Here is a 21,220-nt window from a genome sequence, read left to right as displayed (position 1 = left end):
TTTCTTTTTAGAAATTTCCAAATAAGTATTCAAATCTTAACCTAAACTAAAGTTGTTATTGATTATCTGGCCAGATCCAGTGTTTCCAATCGCCTCAGTCGTCTATGACCCTCAAATGACAGCAATTCCCTGGCGAGGGGGTTTGGATGATCCATTAGTTTTGAAATGTATTTTAGACTGGAGAGTTTGATCTCCTCGCGTATTATGGGGACATTGAGATCCCTATGGATAGTACTATTGCGAATGTACCATGGGGCACCTGTTATTGTCCTTAACAGTGCTGACTGATTTCTTTGCAATTTTTCAAAGTTAGATGAGGAGGCTGTTCCCCATAGCTGAATGCCGTATAGCCATATCGGTTTTATAATTGTTTTGTACAAAAGCACTTTGTATTCCAAGTCTAGAGCAGACCGTGGGCCGATTAACCAGTACAGTTGGACTGACTTTAATTTTATTTGCGTAACCTTGGCTTCAATATGGTGGGACCATGTTAAACGGCGATCAAGATGGATATCGAGATATCGCACATGGCTCTGTTCTAGGATTTTGATATTATTTATCTGTATGGAAGGGCAACTTTCTCGTCTTAAAGTAAATGTAACGTGAATACATTTTGTTGCATTGACCTTAATTTTCCATTTGTCCAGCCATTTTTCCAAATCGCCGATGTGAGACTGGAGTTGTTCAGAAGCGATTACGGGGTTTTCATGTGTACTTAAAAAATCGGTATCATCCGCAAATGTAGATGTGTGAGTTAGTGCGCTCGTAGGCATATCTGCAGTATATAAAATATATAGAAACAGCCCTAGAATACCTCCCTGTGGTACACCAGCGGATATTTTTCGACGTGTTGAGATCACATCCTTTGATCTGATTTGGAAAGATCTTTCTTGTATTTAATTTTTAAGCAGTTTATGTACGTTCGCAGGTAGTAATCTAGAAATTGTGTGTATTATTCCATCGCAGGTAGTAATCTAGAAATTTTGTGTATTATTCCATCGTGCCAGACTTTATCGAAGGCTTGAGATGTGTCAATAAATAATGCGGAACAATACTGCTTGCTCTCGAATGTTTTCCGAATAAGTGTAGTTATCCGATGTACCTGTTCGATAGTACTATGTTTCCTTCTGAAACCAAATTGATGGTCAGGAATAATGCAATTTTCGTCAAGGTGCACTATAAGTCTCTCAAGTAGCAACTTTTCAAAAAGTTTTGAGAATATTGACAATAGGCTAATGGGACGGTATGATGTCACTTGAGTGACATCTCTTCCCGGTTTCGGTATCATAACTATATCAGATATTTTCCATGAGGATGGGAAATATCCAATACGTAGTATTGAGTTAAATATAAACAAAATAATTCTCAGTGCTGAGTTGGGAAGATTACTTATCATCGTGGTAGTAATTTTATCTATACCAAGTGATTTTCCAGCCTTAAGACCTTTGACCGTCGTCCTCACGGCAGAAAACCGGAATTTTAGTGGGGCTGGCACCACATTATTTATGACATTAACCGTTTTTAAGTAATCATTAATTATGTAAAATTCATAATTTTCCAAAAAAAAAAAAAAAATTTAAGTAGTTGTTGAAAATAAATTAAAAAAAATATCTCCATAGAATTTAAAATTTGGACCATATTTGTACTACTGGAACCACAATACATCAAAATTGTGTAGAGCTTCTAAATTTTTTCGCCCTGTGTAATTTTTTTCTCTTTTTTTATGAAAATATTGCTTTATAAAACTTTGATAAAATATGAAATTCATCTATATATATAAAAATGAAATGGTCCATGTATGTAATGCCATCACGTGAGAACTGCTGGAGCGATTTGGCTGATTTTTTTTTATTCGATTCGAAATTTTCAGGAGATGGTTTGTAAAGACAAAAAAAATTAAGAAATTACGGCTAAAACCGGCTTTTTTGAGTCCAGTCAACTGTAATAAAAAAGACCCTAAAGTATGCAGTACAAATTTAGATATTTTATTTGCAAATAAATAAGAACAGGCAGGGTTGGTGAAACTTGACGAACTAACATTAGTAAATGCTACCGGGCGAAGCCGGGGCGGTCAACTAGTTAAGAATAAATATAGTTATTAGCATTTTTCTTATACATATATATTTATTATGGATTCTTTTGTTAATTTGGGGGTCCAGTATGTAGTAACAACTCTATGCTTCGTACTAAACTTTTAAACTTTGTGGGACATTTAAAGATTGGTCATTACAATATTATTATTAGATAAAAATATGGTCAATTGTGTGCGTGGCATGCTGTTAAAGTCAAATATTTTATGTCATTTTATAAAAAATGTGATTTTTGATCAGAAGTAAATTATCATTACTCGCAAACTATTATCGACAATTGGATGATTTTTTTTGTTATGTTGGTAGGATAAAGTCTTTAAGAACTGGTATGATTTGTCACTGCACCGTTTATACCGGATGTGTTATTAATTTTTTTCTCAGGTACTATAATTTAGTCAAATTTGAATTTCAGTGGAATAAAAGTGCTTAGGGTCAAAAGGGGTTAAACAAATTTTACTACCAGGAGAAAGGCCAAAGTGTCCTCTTTTAGTCCATATATACTTGTTGACCTGTTTGTTGAAAACTTTTTTCATTTGAATGAAATTATTCCCAAATTTGTTTTCTATTTTTATTTAACATGTTCATATGACTGGAGCAAAGTACAAGTCGCAATTTTGAAGATATTGCGATAAAATTTGGTACATAATTTTTTTCGGCTCGAGAACGAAGCCTACTGAAACTGACTGAAATCGGTCCATTATTTCACCTAGCACCCATACAAATGTTCTCCCGAAATTATACTTTATCGGTCGTAAATGGTTAATTTATATACAGTTTGTCAAAAATATCTTTGCACAGTAAACAAATTTTTAAAATTTTATTTTCATTTAAGAATTCCAAGAATAAATTCATAACATTTATGTTTTTTTCACACATTCCGTTATTGGACCTCTTACGACTATCTGACCCCACCAACATATTTAAAATTGACAAACGCGTTACAACACCAACAACAAAAATATATGTTTTTTCAATATGAATGGTGTCAAAAAAATCTTTGCATACTGAGTGAAGAAAACAAAAAATTGGTTAAATATACTCGAATTTTGAGCAAATAGGCTTTTTTATGAATGTTATCGCATTTGAAAGAGGTTGCATAGCGTTTAGTTAAAAAATATTTTTTTTAAGTTCTACAAGTGACTTTATATTTAAATAAAAATAATGGCAGGAAATAGCATTTCGAAAAAGATTACACTTTTTGTATTTTAATTATTATAATGGAAAATTTGCAAGTGGAAAATGATTATGGGCTAAGAGTATCACATGAAACACTCCGAAATGTGCTACTAAAACACAATTATTCTTCAGGAATGGCTAGGAAAAAACCCCTGCTCTAAATCAAAAATATTGAGAAACGATTAAGATTTTCTATAGAGCATATTCCACTCCCTCCAGAGTGCTGGGACGACTAAATTTTTTCTGATGAGACAAAAATAATGTTGTACTGTCATGATGGAATCCAAAAAGTTTGGCGAAAACCTCTGACAGCTCTAGAAAACATAAATTTAATTCCTAGAGTTAAGTTTGGAAAGCTTTCAGTTATGGTATGGGGTTGTATATCCAGTAAGGGAGTAGGGGTAATCAGGATTTTGGATAAAATATTGACGAAATAAGTTTATATTGATGCTTTAAAAACCGATTTAACCGCTATCATTCTGAAATTTCGGTTTTGTTGACCCGTTAAATTCAAACAAGTTTTAATACAAATATTACTAGACAATGATCCCAAACATAACTCTTATTTATTTGGTCGTCGTTACTATATAACTGTACAAAAGTTATTGATACCCCTGCCCGAAGTCCTGATATTAACCATATCGAAAATTTGTGGGTACATTTAAAGAAAAAAGTGGGAAAAATATCGCCAAAGAATCAAAACGAATAAATTAAAGAAGAGTGGGACAAAATACCCTTGGAATATGATATCCCTAAGCTAATTAACTCAATGGGCAGCCGTAATTGATGATCAAGTTGGACACACAATATATTAGCAGCTAAAACCCTGGAAATGTATCACAAACTTAATATTTTATCGAATGTGCAAACATTTATTTGACAGTATAAAAATTGATTTTTTTTGTCCTTTTTTATTATAAATATGAATGGTTTCATTGAAATTGATTTTTTTTGTTATCTATTATATTAATAAACATATGTTTATAAAAAATGTGTTGAAAATAATAAAGAAGTTGATTATTTATATTAGTAATCAATGTTATCTTTGAAATTTTGTTATTTTTTCTCTATGTGCAAAGAATTTTTTGACAAACTGTAGGTATCTACATAAATTTTGCTCCTAATTTTATGACATAATTAGTCATAGCTCCCATATAATGCTCGCTTCCAAAAATCACTTTAACGAGCATAAATCTCTTAAAAATGTTGGTAACAACACAAAATTCAACAGATATTTGTGTTGTTAAAAGTTCAACTTTAGCTTTAAATTTCTCAACAACTGCTGAACCGATTTTAATGAAATTAAAACTGGAGAAAAATTCAAAAAGATATCTGTCCATCAAAAAAAATTTCGAAATTCTCTATCGGTTCAAAAGTTACAGAGTTTTGGCCGATGAAAAACGAAAATGAGCCACTGTGCGGCGTAAGATTTGTTTTAAAACTGATAATTGGTTTAAGTCGCTTAATATATTATATCATATCTCGTTACGGGATATAGCCTATAAATATTATCTCCGGAATAGGAATTATGGAAATTGGACAATATATTGTGAATATAGAAATCGAGCTAAGAAAGTAATTAAAGTAGCTAAGGAGTTTGCCTATTCAACTATGTTTCGGAATTTTGGTCCGCAGAAAATGTGGAATTTCTTAAGCAATAATGGTTGTTTAGAGACTCGAGATGTTGTTGTTGTAGCAGCTTCAACAATTTTACAATATTTAATCTGGGGGTTCTGCAAGATCAAGTCCAAGGAATTGTGCTACTTCTGCTGGGTAGGGTAGGGCTGGCTGGACAGTTGAAAATGTGGAGGGTATCATGGGGACCCTGTCCACATGCTGGGCATAAGTTGAGGACGGCACGGTCTATGAGGGACCAGAAGGCATTAGCCTGTTGCTCCATCCTGATCTTAGTTGTGCCAGAACGACTCTTGTTTTACGCGGTAGAACTTTTTCATAAATGAAGGAACTGTTGCATCAACATGACGTTGTGTTCCTTGACCGGTAGAACCTTGGTTTCCTCGTAAAGGTGGTGTTCGGAGGTAATTTGAAGGCAGCCTGTGACGGTCCTTAAGGCTGCGTTTTGACAGCTTTGAATATTTCTCCACTGGGTATCACTCAACGAAGGCGACCACACTGGAGCAGCATAGTTGACCACTGACCGCCCCATCTTCATGTAGGTTGCTAGCAATGTTTCTTTGTACATAACCCAAGTGCTGCCGGCTAGTGCCTTGAGGACCTTGTGCCTATTTCGCAGTATATGCGTGATTGCAGTGGCGTGTGCGGAGGAGGTAAAAAGCCTGTCAAAAGTGACCCCCAAGATTTTCGGGTGGTTCACTGTCGGAATTTGTACGCCGCACAGTGGTATGAGAATAAAAAAAGATGGAAATAAATCTGTAACTTTTAAACCCTTACGCCGATTTGAATGAAATTTCACATGCGCAAAGAGGTAGTGAAGTCGAATTTAAGTTTTGAATTTGGACCTCATGAGCCCACCAGGAGCGGGACCAGGGGTTCCAAAAGTAAGACACCTCGGGTATGTTCAATTTTTAAAATGATCCTATTTCTTCGTTTGTTACGATTTAAAAAAAAAATGAAGAATCTCCTCGTCGAGCACTACATAAAACCTATCAGCTATCAATTATCTCTTATAGCTTAGGAGATATTCGCATTTGAAAATTTAATTTTCAACATTTTTACCCACCCTATTCGTTTTTTGGTGACCGCGGTTCCAAATATTCCCCGATTTTATCCATTTTTCTTTTATAGAATTAACAATAGATCTATATATCAAATAAAGAAAGAAGTGTTTAAAAATCATGGCTGAATCCAAAGTTATATTCATTTGAATTTAAAAAAATTAAAAAAGGCGATTTTTCGCAATTTTTTGGTAAAAAAGTACTTTTATTCTTTTTAAGTTATCTAAAAAATGTCTAAGAGGATGTATAATGAATTTGTACTTTTTGAAAAGCTAACTTTACGCCAAATATTTTAAATGTAAAAAACATTTATAATTTTTGATACCGACGGGATCAGGTCCAGGCGCGCCGTCGACCATGATGCCTAAGTTGAGTTTTACCTCCTTTGTCCAGGTGGGGAAGAGTGTAGCCGATGACTTCGTTGGTGATAGCTGCAGGTTAAGTGCAGTAAAGAAATTGTGGATTTCGCTGAGATAACCATTTACCAAACCGCAAAGCTCATCAACGTTGTGACCTGTCGCCAAGATGGTGCAGTCGTCCACATAGGTGATAACCTCCACACCCTGTGGTGGAACTGGGAGTTTAGAGAGGTAGAAGTTAAACAGGAGTGGCAACAGGACCCGCCCTTAGGGACTCCTGCCACTCTTCGTGTTGTTGGGCATTGTGGACTGCACGATGTCCTGGAAGAGTGTGGCGTGACTGACAGTGTCGAATGCTTTCGACAGGTCAAGTGCCAGTAGGATAGTCCGTTCACAAGGCCTTTGCTGATAATGCTGTGGTGGTGCTGTGCATGTTACGGAATTCATGCTGGTGACGAGCTGCTGGTAGTTGACGGGTCAGCTGGGGGAGGAGAAGAGCTTCGAGTGTCTTCGCTATAGGTGACAGGAGGGAAATCGGCCTGTACGATTGTCCCTCACTCGCGAATTTCACAGGTTTTAGCAATGGGATCACTCGACCGGGTATGGTTAAGCTCCTCACCGACAGGTTAAAAACCATTGTCAGGTACTCGACTCCCCGCTCGCCTAGGTGTTTTAGCATCAGCATGGATATCCCATCAGGTCCAATTGTCTTTGAAGGCAACTTCAGTTGGCGTGTAAAGTTGTGGTGTGTTCGAAACTGGAAGATCATGTAGTTTGCGGACAATACTTCTTTTCGCCTTGTCTCTCTCGTAGTGCTCAATAAATTGCCGGCAAAAAGCACGCGCGCACCGTTTAGGGTCGGATATGTCTGCAAACTTAATTGCGACCCTATCATCCTTCTTTGTCGGGTTGGAGAGAGACCGAACTATAGACAACAACTTGCCAACTCCAGAACTTAGGTTGCAGTTCTTCAAATGATCCAACCATTTGTTTCGCTTGTCCTCAGTGTGAAAGGGGTCTTTGTGTACGTTGGAGGGAATCGGTAGATCTCTGAAGCCGTGCCAGTCTGCTTTATTTTAATTGATGTAAGTTCGGCGTTCAGAGACGTTGAAATCGTTGGGTCTGTTCAGACAAACGATTATGGGTAAATGGCCTGAACCTAGAGAAATAAATGCATGCCAGGTTGTGCGAACTAGCGCAATTACCCATAATCCGTGTGGGGGCGTCATCATTTAGTGTGCAGAAGGTGGATTCGTCAATCTGTTCCGCCAGCAACGCTCCTCTCTGGTCTTCCCCAAGATTTGAGTGCCAGAGCTGGTGATGAGCGTTGAAGTCCCCTAGAACCAAACGTGTATCACCATCTAGTAGGGTCCTAATGTCGTAGCCTGTTGGACAACTGGCTACTGGCGGAATGTAGACATTATAGAGCTCAAACTCCTTATCTCCTGATCTGACCACAATACCCTGAACTTCAAGATATTGGTCTCTAGAATTCAGATCGAGAGAAAGAGCTATATACTGCACGATATTGTGTACGACAAATGCGATGCCTCCACCGTTGCCTCTGATGCGGTCTTATCTCGGAAATCTTCCCTTGGAGGCCATTGCAGTTGAACTGCAATATGGATATCACCCCATGTCTACGGACTGCAATCATTGGTGTGAGCGGCGATGGTTGTTGCTGCTGCTGTTGTTGTACTTGCTGCTTTTCTTGTGATTGCGATGGGGAGGGTGGAGATGTGGCGTAAGATGATGACGATGTTGCCGAAGACGCCGATGAACTAGTTCGCTGGCAGCATGGGGCAACGTAATTCTCCGACCACTCCCTTTCATGGGTAAGTCCGGAACAATTCCTGAGGTGACACCAGCCCAAACACCTTAATTGTGTTGACATGTGATGCAGTCGGTTCTGGCAAACCGTGCAGAACCATGGTCCGGGATTTTTTTCAACTCCGGCATGGACCAGTAAAATACGGAGCAGCAATGCCGGAAGGTGCAGCTCCGAAATTAAAAATTGTATAGTTTTAGTTGTTGCTGGGTTAACAGCCCTTGGCCGAATGAACTCGGGTCATTCCGGTGCGTAGAACCGGCTGTCGTGGGAATGTCGAGACTCTAGATAATCTCATTACCGTAAATCCTAGTGACATGAAACAAAATATTCATTAATTTTGTTTCATGTCAAAATGAAGATGTAGCTTTCTCACTTGACTCCTTAAATAATAACACTGTAGGAGCATTTTCATTTCATTGTGTGGATCTTGAGGATCTGTATATAGCTTTTGGAAAAATTAAGTCCTCAGGTCATTGAATTCTTAAAAATTATTTTCCATTACTTTCTTCCCATATACTTCATTTAGTTAACACAATCATTACTACATCGGTATTTCCCGAAGAATGGAAAATGGCTAGAGTAGTTCCTCTAAGAAAAGGTGATTCTGTTTCTTTTAATAATTTGCGTCCAATATCTGTCTAAATATATTGAACACATTTTTATGGATCAAATGTTGCTTCATCTTGATGGTAATTCATTGTTGTGGCTATAGTTCCAGTGCACTTCTTGTTGGTTTAACGGATTCAATACAAAATTTTGTAGATAAAGGCAAGAATGTTGTTCTTATCTCTCTTGATTTATCGAAAGCGTTTGAGAGGGTTATACATTCAAGACTTGTTATAAAATTATTGCGGCATTTTGATTTTTCGTTTTTGGCTTGTAAGCTCATATATTCTTATTTATGTGGTAGAAGCCAGTATGTCTCGATTGGAGACTCCAATTCCACAACACTTCGTGTAGTAAGTGTTGTACCCCAAGGGTTTGTTATGTTGTACTTGAATGACCTTCTGAAGATAGGAAATGATCTGAATTGTAGGCCTTTTGTTTATGCAATTCAATTTCTTTACTATGCAGACATAGTTTTCTGATGTCTTAAAGGAAGGAGTTAATTACATTATTTATAGAGTTTTAACTTAGTCTTCTGAAAATGGATTTAAACTTAATTCAAGAAAGACTAAATTAATGAGATTTGGTTTCCGAACTGATGATATGGAGACTACACTTGATGGCACATGTATTGAATTTGTAAATAGTATGAAATGTCTCGGTGTCTTGATTGATGATCACTTAAATTTTAAAGCTCATATTAACAGTATTTCTTCCAGTATATCCTTTGTATTGAAAAGGTTATATTCACTTGATATATATTTTCCATTTTCTATTAGAATGTGTGTCGCTAATGCTTTTTTAATGCCACATATTTTGTATTGTATAGAACTATTTTCTGGTACGGTCGTGAATTTGCTAAATTTAAACTAATTTTCAACAGAATCGTGAGATTTGTTTTTCATTTGGGAATACGTCACTCCCTTTGTGGACAGATTTCTTCGATGTTAATTTCATTATAATTATGTAGATATAAGGTTATTAACCCTTTCAGACATTAAATAGAATTATTTGAGATAGAAAACTGAAAATTTCAGTGTAAGCTAATTTGAAGCTGCTAATTAAGAATGTGAAGTCAACTTACAGGTAAATCGTTACACATGCGTGCCATATATCTCAAAAATAAATTTTAAAAAATTAATGTAATTAATTGCTATTAATACACAAATATCTAAACTAATACTCAATTAATACTTACACGTTTTTTGGAGTTTAAAACAGCGAAATGCAAACTCACACCACTACAGTTTTTAGATATTGTAGTTGTATGAGTTGAGAATTATTCTCTGGCAAAAACAAAAACAACTAGCTGAAATAATGAAATAAACAAGCATAAAAGCGTAACACAACCTGCTTCTATCAATGCTCATGCGAGACTGACTGTTTTTATACAATGTGTGTGCTTGCGTACATGTGAAAATAAAAACAAGAGAGCTCATTTGAGAGCTCATTGCATTTCGCTGGTTTAAAATAATGTAATTATCATTTTAAAAAAGCACCGAATATTACTATGTCTAACACATACTTATAGAACGCTAACGTACTTATGAAAATAACTGAATTTAACAAAAACCAATTAAAAATTAGATGTTTAAATCACATATCCCTGTTTTGAATATTAGTACTGTGGGTTTTAATAAAGTTTTCAGAAAAGCAAAAAAACTGTTTAATTTACATATATTTTTTTATATCGCGTTATTTATAAAAAATAATTCTTTCCGTGGACTCATTTGCGAATGTACTTTGTGTGTATATCCAAAAAGATAAAAAATGTTAACGCATATTCGAGTTATTCAAAAAAAGTAAAAATATTTAAATATTTTTACCTACATACATATGTAGGCTAGAATATTAAGGTTTTGGTATAAAAATTGTGGTATATTTAGCTTGGTATAACAATGTAACAAATTTTTTACATAGCGATATTTATAAAAAATATTAACTAATTTTAAAGATCAGATTTTATTATAATTATTTACAACGAAGATAATGATTAATTAAACGATTAGTTTATGATAACAATAACAAATTAATTAAAAATTATAATGATCAGTTAAACGATTAGTTTACGATAACAATAAACAAAATATATAAGATAAATAAAATAAGCTAGTAAGAAAGGTTATCATAAATGAATGATAATCCTTATGCATACATTTTTTAAGTGATTGTAGACTAGAATATTTAGATTCATCAATTTTTAAAAGTTTACTATATAAAGGCTTGACTTCAACAACTTTGTTTTTCTTTGCTCTCTTTTGTTGTAAAATTTCCCATTTATTTGAGTGACGTATTTTAAACTTTACTACATGTCTTTAAAAAGAAGATCGCGAATATCAGTTACTGTTGCTTCCCCAGGTTTTTTTCCTGCTCTAATTGAAGAGAAATTCCCTGGAACATCTTCATAATTTTAAAATAATTTAAAATTCAAATAATTTATTTTGTATGGTTGCGATGACCTGGCTAGTGCCATGCGACTTACATACAGGCCTGTCACACATTTCGTTCGGAATGATTTCAATTCCGTAGTTACCATTCCGATCGATTTTGTTTTTGCTTCTTCAGATTCCGTTCGATTTTGTTTATTCCCAAAAGCTTAAACATCTCTGTCTTATCGGTTTTTAATATGGCAACGTTATACAAATCAAAACAAAAACATATGTTTAAAGTTATAAGTGAAGAAGAAACAAATATTTAGCCGGCAAAATAATTTAAATTAAAATCAAAAAATAATAATAAAAAGTACAGATAAAGTGATAGTGATTGAAATGCCGGGTATATCTATAATTGCAGTAATGGAGGAAAGAAGTCAACAATCAGTTGAAAACTTACATCGGCGGACATTGAGATGCCTCGAATCCTTTGTCATATCCATCTGCAGTGTAAGTAAATATAAAAACACATGTATGGATGCATAAATTTGTTTTAAAACTCATTTTAGTTTTGTTAGCTATTACCGTATCAATAAGGATGCTTTTATAATGGTACTAGACAAACTAAGCCCTCACCTAAAAAGCTCGACAGTACCACCAATAATACAACTGTCTACCACTCTGCGATTTTTAGCCACCGGAGCTTTTCAAGGCGTTATAGGTAAGGTTTTAGTAATTATTTCTATTTACCAATTCAATGTATTATTATTAACAAGTTCAACATTTAATTATAGCCAAAGACGTGGACATAAGCTTAGGAAGAAGTACTGTTTCTACGTTCATGTGGAGGGTTATAAATGCAGCAGAAAATATAATTTGCCCGCAATGGATAAAAATAGAAATGACAACGGAAGAAAAACTCAATTCAAAGGCTTATTTTTTCCAAAAATGCCAAATACCTGGCGTAGTAGGGTGTATTGATGGTACTCACGTCAAGCTGAACAAGCCTTGTGAAGACGAATCTCTTTTCTTTAATAGAAAAGGAACATTTAGTGTAAATGCTATGATTGTAAGTAAAAGTATTTGATAGTTTTTGTGACATATCTTATTTTTAATCACGAACGTATTTTATTTTAGATATGTGACTACAATATGAAAGTGCGTGCCGTGGATGCTCGCAGACCTGGGTCTTGCAATGACTCTTTTATTTGGAAATTGAGTAGAGCAAGGGACTTCTTTTTATACAATTATTTAAATGGAGATACGAATTCATTGCTACTAGGTGATTCAGGCTATGGATTGGAGCCATTTTTACTCAGTCCATATAAAGATGTTGTAGCTGGAACGGCAGAACATAAATTTAATAATAAGCACGCTAGTGGTCGCAACATTGTAGAACGTACAATTGGAGTTTTAAAAAGTCGATTTAGGTGTTTGATGGGTACTTTGTTATACACTCCACAAAAAGTAGTACAAATTATTAATGTTTGCTGTGCACTACATAATATATGCAGGGAGTACAACGTAGAATGCGATGAAGATTTAGTGTGGGAGGAGAATGTTGATTACAATGATGTGGATGAGGTAGCAGATTTTTCACAAAGAAATATGTTCAACATTGCCAAATGCCTAAGGGACAATATCTCAGCACAACTTATTCAATTTCAAAATAACATTTTAAATTTGTAATAAATTTATTAAACAAAATTTACATAAATTTAATACATAAAGATAAATAATTCATTTTTTAATTTTCTATTAAAAAATAGGTTACATTAATTAAAATATTTGTACTTTTAAATACTTAAATGAAAATAAAATAAAAAATAGATAGCATTATCTAAAAAATTATACTTAAAAAGGAACTTCATTTGGTAAGGCTTAAATAAATAATAATTTGAATAAAACATTAAAAATTATCATGTTTGTACTACAAATTCTTTAGAGATCAGATAAAAATATAGGTTATATATATGGGGCATTTCACGTCAAGTGAACCAACTTTTGAAATCGATGTCTTCCGATCGCGATGAAATTTGCACCAATGTTAGTTCTATTGGACCATTTTTCAATAAGATCGGTCAAGAACTCTCTGAGTTATAGGAGGTCAAAATTTGACATTTTGGCCAAACAGGTGTTTTTTTTTATCCATATAACTTATTACCTATTGTTCTTAGCAAAATGTGTCCCAAATAGTTTAGATAGCTATTTATGCAATCTTTCGAAAAAAAAAATTAAAAAAATTTAATAAAATATTTTTGATTTTTTTTTTTTTAAATCAAAAATATTTTTGACTTTTTTTTCAAAATGGGCCCTTTTTATTTTTTTTAAGAAAGCTTAGGTCTTTTCCTAAGCGACCTATATGGTCGCTTAGTGGGATGCGAGTGGGATATCTATCAAAAAAAATATTTTGTAACTCAAGATTTAAAATTTTTGAATTTTTTTGCAAAATCAAAAACTTTGTTGACTTTTTTTAAAAAAATGGACACATTTTTTAATTTTTTTTTTTTTGCTCAGAAGAAAGCTTATGTGTTTTCCTTTAACACCCTTTTTGTCGCTTAGTGGGATGCGACAATGTTTTGGATGTTTTGTAACTCAAGACATAAAATTTTTTACTTTTTTTTGAAAAATCAAAAACCTTTTTGACTTTTTTTTTCCAAAATGGACTCTTTTTTTATTAATTTTTTTTTCTCAAAAGAAAGCTTAGGTCTTTTCCTTTAAAACCTTTTTGGTCGCTTAGTGGGATGCGAGTGGGATTATCTATCAAAATAAATGTTTTGTAACTCAAGACAAATGTTTTTAAATTGATTTTTTTCATATTTGTGTGTAAGTGTTTGTAAAACCTTAAAAATAAAAACCACAACAACTGACCGATAATAGCCACTGGAGGGGTGCAATATGAGGCCGACCGCTATTAATTTTCCACCCCCAAAATTTGTCTGAGTTTTGTATCTTGCTTTTTTTTTAGTCAATCCTAGAGGTAGTTTTCAGCGCACGTGATTTTCATTGTTAAAATATCAGGTGCCCCAGAAACAAATTTTTGGAATCAAGTGGAAATATTTTATGGCCCTTCTCCGAAGTACCAGTTTATTTATTATTTTATGACATTTGACTTTAAGAAGTGGGTGGAGAGGTAGAAGTTGACAGGTAGGTTATTTATATGGTGGTTTATTTTTATTATTATTTGTAACATTTGGTTAAACTAGGTACTTTAGTATGTAAGCCTAATATTGACCCTAATAAAAGATTTTAGACTCATTCATTAAAACGTACTATTTATTGTCATTCTGAAGACATACGGAAAATACTTACAAAATTCAAAATGTCTACGACTTCTAAAAAGGCTAAGGTTGAAAATGAAATTTATTCGTCTTTTTGTTTTAATCCCTTTAACAAAATGAAGCACAGATCATCAGATATGCGAAATATTTCCGACGGCTTATTAAAAAAATTCCCTACGCTGTCAAAACGATTGAAAATTTGTGGATCATGCAGGAAAGAGCTCGGAAAGTTGAACGAATTACCGAATTTGAATAGTAATGAGCCTTGCGATGAAGTTATTCCAGATGAAGACAAAAGTAATTCCGAGAATGAAGACAGAACTGTTGATGATGATGGTTATTCTAACTTTTCAAATTCAACGAATGAGTGTCGAAACCAATACCATAAGGATGCAGTAGAAGTTCTTGAACAAATAAAAGAGAAATACAAAACGTCACAGAGTGAAGCTGAAAGAATTCAACTTCTCACGCTTGCTCCAAGAACATGGAGTTCTGCAAAAACAATGACTGAGTTTGGAACGTCTCAACGAAAAGCAAGAATTGCTAAACAATTGGTTGCTGAGCATGGGATTCTCACACTCCCAAACAAAAAGAAGGGAAAAACTTTGGAGTGCGATACTAAATCTCTAATAACTCAGTTTTATCAGCGAGATGATATGAGTCGCCTGATGCCAGGGATGAAAGACTGGATGTCTGTACGAATCGATGGCAAGAAAGTTCAAATGCAGAAGAGAATGGTTCTCTGTAACCTGAATGAATTATTCGCAACATTTCAATCTGAATACGAGGATGTCAAAATTGGATTCACAAAATTTACACAACTGAGGCCAAAACATTGCGTTTTGGCAGGAAGCAGCGGAACTCACACAGTATGTGTTTGTATTTACCATGAAAATGTTAAATTGATGTTGAAGGAAATCAACTTAAATTACTTAAAAGATGATTCATCAGAAGATTTACACCATTACCGCGATTGCCTTAAATTGACTATGTGCCCTAATGCTACAACTTCTTGCCACTTAGGTGAATGTTCGAATTGCCCGGAAACCACATCCATCAAAGAAAATTTAATCAACTCTTTTGATCGAGAATGTATTGAGGAGTTAAAATTTGAATCTTGGTTTCAGACTGAAAGATGCACACTGAAAACCATAATTTTAAATGTGGATGATTTTGTGGAAGAACTGTGTAGAGGATTGCTAAATTTGAGAACCCATGACTTTTTAGTCAAAGAGCAGTGGTCATTCTTCAAGGACTTGAAAACACATTTGAAGTCTGGTGAATTCATTATTTCATTTGATTTCTCAGAGAACTATAAATATGTTCTTCAGGATTCCATACAAGCATTCCACTTCAATAACGACCAAGCAACTATATTCACAGTAGTTATTTACTACATGAAAGAAGAAAACCTGGAACACAAAAGTATGGCAATCATATCCGACGATTTAAAACATGACACCGTTGCAGTTTATGAGTACCAGAAGATAATACTAAATTATCTAAAATCAAAATTTACAGTAGAAAAAGTATACTACGTTTCGGACGGAGCTCGTCAACATTTTAAAAACAAAAGTAGCTTCGCTTCTTACAGCTCATGAAAAAGATTTTGGAATGCCAGCTGAGTGGCATTTTCATCCTACTGCTCATGGTAAAGGAGCATGTGATGGTATTGGAGCAAACCTCAAAAGAAATGCAGCGAAGTATAGCCTCCAGTGATCTCATCAAGATCGCATCTTAGATTCGACTGCTTTATTCCATTGGGCAAAGAATTATTGTAAAGAAACTAAAATAGTTTTTAGTAGCAAAGAGGATCATGAGGAAACATTGAAAACACTAAAGAGCAGATTCGATGCTGCGGTAACAATCGATGGCACTGCTCAATACCATGCTTTCATACCGCTTGTCGATGGAAGACTCAAATTAAAAAAGTTTTCTGCATCTACTCAATGCGATTTCTTTCCAAAGCCAAAAAAGAAGCCAGCAGCGAAATCAGTAGCTGAATCTAATAACGCCAAGAAAGGATTGACAAAAAAAAGCAGCTAATAAAGGTGACAAATAAGGAGGATAAAAGTATGGATATTTGAAAATTTAAAAACTTCATAAATTAAGTGTAAAAATAGTTATTATATAAATTGATCTATTGTGATTAAGATTAAATTTTACTAAATTATTCATCTTTTTATTATTATTATTATTATTATATATTAAATTAATTATTATTACAAATAAATAACAAAATTAAATTATTCAACATTACCATAGAAAAAAAGTGATTTTTATTCCTGAGGTTAACATATTATGGGTATTACAGTATCGAGGCTATGAAATTTTAGTTGGGTATGTTACATACCATCGGAAAGGCTAATGTGTCTAGTTTCTCTGCGTACGTTTAATTTTTAAGGTTTACACACAAATATGAAAAAAATTAAAATAGTGCAAATTTAAAAACCTTTGTCTTGAGTTACAAAACATTTATTTTGATAGATATCCCACTCGCATCCCACTAAGCGACCAAAAAGGTTTTAAAGGAAAAGACCTAAGCTTTCTTTTGAGAAAAAAAAATTAATAAAAAAAGAGTCCATTTTGGAAAAAAATTCAAAAAGGATTTTGATTTTTCAAAAAAAAGTAAAAAATTGTATGTCTTGAGTTACAAAACATTTTTTTTATAGATATCCCACTCGCATCCCACTAAGCGACAAAAAGGGTGTTAAAGGAAAACACATAAGCTTTCTTCTGAGCAAAAAAAAAAATTAAAAAATGGGCCCATTTTTCTAAAAAAAGTCAACAAAGTTTTTGATTTTGCAAAAAAATTCAAAAATTTTAAATCTTGAGTTACAAAATATTTTTTTTGATAGATATCCCACTCGCATCCCACTAAGCGACCATATAGGTCGCTTAGGAAAAGACCTAAGCTTTCTTAAAAAAAATAAAAAGGGCCCATTTTGAAAAAAAAAGTCAAAAATATTTTTGATTTAAAAAAAAAAATCAAAAATATTTTATTAAATTTTTTTAATTTTTTTTTCGAAAGATTGCATAAATAGCTATCTAAACTATTTGGGACACATTTTGCTAAGAACAATAGGTAATAAGTTATATGGATAAAAAAACACCTGTTTGGCCAAAATGTCAAATTTTGACCTCCTATAACTCAGAGAGTTCTTGACCGATCTTGTTGAAAAATGGTGTCCGAATTACTATCCAATAGAACTAACATTTCATCGCGATCGGAAGACATCGATTTCAAAAGTTGGTTCACTTGACGTGAAATGCCCCATATATATATATTAGAAATGCTTGGCCCTTTCTCTTTCAATTGAAAGCTTCAATGTTTCAATTTCTATTAATTTTAATTTAAGTTCATTTTTTCTTGTATTTTTTTTTGTGTTTCAATGTCATTTAATTGTCTAGCTATAGATTGCGTTTCCAAAATATTACAAAGTCTATCAAATTTTAGATTTTGTATTTTTATTTCTTCGAGGTGCTTTTCCATCAAGTTTGTAATCGTTTTTAAATGATTATTTTCCTCTACCAACAAACTATTTAAGTCCTGCTTTGAGGGTGTATTATTATTATTATATATTAAATTAATTATTATTACAAATAAATAACAAAATTAAATTATTCAACATTACCATAGAAAAAAAGTGATTTTTATTCCTGAGGTTAACATATTATGGGTATTACAGTATCGAGGCTATGAAATTTTAGTTGGGTATGTTACATACCATCGGAAAGGCTAATGTGTCTAGTTTCTCTGCGTAAGTTTAATTTTTAAGGTTTACACACAAATATGAAAAAAATTAAAATAGTGCAAATTTAAAAACCTTTGTCTTGAGTTACAAAACATTTATTTTGATAGATATCCCACTCGCATCCCACTAAGCGACCAAAAAGGTTTTAAAGGAAAAGACCTAAGCTTTCTTTTGAGAAAAAAAAATTAATAAAAAAAGAGTCCATTTTGGAAAAAAAATTCAAAAAGGTTTTTGATTTTTCAAAAAAAAGTAAAAAATTGTATGTCTTGAGTTACAAAACATTTTTTTTATAGATATCCCACTCGCATCCCACTAAGCGACAAAAAGGGTGTTAAAGGAAAACACATAAGCTTTCTTCTGAGCAAAAAAAAAATTAAAAAATGGGTCCATTTTTTTAAAAAAAGTCAACAAAGTTTTTGATTTTGCAAAAAAATTCAAAAATTTTAAATCTTGAGTTACAAAATATTTTTTTTGATAGATATCCCACTCGCATCCCACTAAGCGACCATATAGGAAAAGACCTAAGCTTTCTTAAAAAAAATAAAAAGGGCCCATTTTGAAAAAAAAAGTCAAAAATATTTTTGATTTAAAAAAAAAAATCAAAAATATTTTATTAAATTTTTTTAATTTTTTTTTCGAAAGATTGCATAAATAGCTATCTAAACTATTTGGGACACATTTTGCTAAGAACAATAGGTAATAAGTTATATGGATAAAAAAAACACCTGTTTGGCCAAAATGTCAAATTTTGACCTCCTATAACTCAGAGAGTTCTTGACCGATCTTGTTGAAAAATGGTGTCCGAATTACTATCCAATAGAACTAACATTTCATCGCGATCGGAAGACATCGATTTCAAAAGTTGGTTCACTTGACGTGAAATGCCCCATATATATATATTAGAAATGCTTGGCCCTTTCTCTTTCAATTGAAAGCTTCAATGTTTCAATTTCTATTAATTTTAATTTAAGTTCATTTTTTTCTTGTAATTTTTTTTGTGTTTCAATGTCATTTAATTGTCTAGCTTTAGATTGCGTTTCCAAAATATTACAAAGTCTATCAAATTTTAGATTTTGTATTTTTATTTCTTCGAGGTGCTTTTCCTCAAGTTTGTAATCGTTTTTAAATGATTATTTTCCTCTACCAACAAACTATTTAAGTCCTGCTTTGAGGGTGTATGTGGTCTATTCCGTTTTGGTGCCGGCGATGGAGTTCGACAAATTCGTCTCTTTGATGTTGATTGTTTTTCAACTCTATTTGGGGTTTTAGCAGTTTTAGAAGTTGAGGGATTTGTGTCTAGCTCACTTTCTGAATTTTCTTTTTCGGAGTCGTTGTTGAGTACCGAGTTTAAAGTGGATTCCGCAAAATCCTTTGAGCCAACAAAGCCGTCAACACTTACATAAATTCCGGTCAATCTGACCACAGTTTCCTCTACATCAGATAATACATATTTATTGTATTGACCACCACCAGTTTTTTGATTCTCTTTTTTATTATGGGTCATCTTAGTTTTAATGTAGACTTTCCAGTCTGCCCACGTTTTCTTCCAACCATTTAAATCTTTTGATGGTGGCCCACAGGAATTTAATTGCACCGCCAAATCTGCCCATAATGCTTCTTTAGCCACACGATCTCCTTTCACGAAGCCTCTAGCGATATCTTGGTGGGCCTCCATGAAATCTACACAAATTTTTTCTTGTTGTTGATTTCTGTGTTTTCCCCTTGTTAAAATAAATAAATAATATCAAAATAAATTTGTATTACAAATTTTTAATAATACTACTTACATTTTGAATATCATATGTTTTTATGTTTTATTTTCACTTAGCGTTGCCAATGTGCTAATTTTTTTTTAAACTCAAAAGATTTGTTCTAATAAAAAAGTGGTTTTGCACGAAAAATTAAGTGGTAACTTTGTTTAAAACATACATTTGTTCAAATGTTATTTTCTATTTATTGAAGACAAAATATGAAAATTTTAAACAAAAGAACAATAAGGTGATTAAAAAAATGTGTAAGGTTATTAAAAACTATTTTATTTTCTTAAAAGTTCAATTTGTGTTTCATTTTGTTCGGTTAAAATTCATTAAAATATCAATTCCACCTTGAAAACTGAAAGTGGTTTCATTCCGAAAGAAATGTTCGTTTTACTTTTTCTAAAGAAGCAAAATGCGGAATACATTCCACTTTCGATCGGAATGGAATTCTGTGACATACCTGATAGTCACTCGGGTAATATATAGGGGACTGAAAAACTTTTTCCAAAGTTGAATGTACACTATCCACTTCCATCATAGTAAGGCCTTTTTCTAAAATTAATTGTTGAATTTCAAGGCCTGTGGATGAAGATATACATATTTGCTAAGGCGCTGCATAAAACCTTGTTTTTATTTTGGTAACTGCAACCATCAGATATGAGTATTACATTTTTAAATTTTAAACAATAATCTTTTAAAAATTGTATAATACAACTTATTTGCCGTTACGCCTCCATCTCCTTCATAACACACATACAAAAAAACATCTTTGGCATTTTTAACATAGAAAGTAAAGTTGTGAACTGCAAGCTTTGTTTTGTAATATTGTTCCCAAACTAAAAGTTTTGGAGAAATAAAACACTTTGCATATCCATCGTTACAACCAGCACTTCTAGGGACATTTTGATAATGGCTATTTCCTTTTCATTAATATAGTTTTCATCATTATCTAGATTTGCTTCAAAATCACCAATTTTTTCGTTTAAAATCAGCATTTCCTCGGCAAAAAGTTATATTTTAAAATTTGATAAATTAGAGATGGATTAAATCTCTTAAGAAAATAATATTAGATCTATAATTACACTCGGAGACTCGCGTTCAATTACTCTTTTTGACGTTATAATTACCAGTACAAACTAAATGTATTTATAGTGATTAGAACAAAAAAAACCTATATGATAAGAAACACATAGGACTTTTTGTTGAAGCATTTAGTATATGAAAATCACATAGGTGCTTTATTAAATCCTGAACCAATTAAGAAATCGAAAAATGCTTTTGTGCACCAGTAAAGGAA

The 21,220-nt window shown here is 33.0% G+C and overlaps 1 protein-coding gene and 1 pseudogene across 1 annotated transcript in view; both read right to left on the bottom strand.

Annotated features, from left to right (window-relative positions):
- Positions 1-21,220, bottom strand: part of LOC135951952 (toll-interacting protein-like) — a 111,101-nt gene that overhangs the window by 49,117 nt on the left and 40,764 nt on the right. The window lies entirely within an intron of this gene.
- LOC135952605 (uncharacterized) lies at positions 19,066-19,967 on the bottom strand (annotated as a pseudogene).

Source organism: Calliphora vicina, chromosome 2, assembly GCF_958450345.1.
Source record: "Calliphora vicina chromosome 2, idCalVici1.1, whole genome shotgun sequence".
Lineage (NCBI taxonomy): Eukaryota > Metazoa > Arthropoda > Insecta > Diptera > Calliphoridae > Calliphora > Calliphora vicina.
Note: the sequence above shows the minus strand (reverse complement) of the source record. Positions and strands in the feature narration are given on the sequence as shown.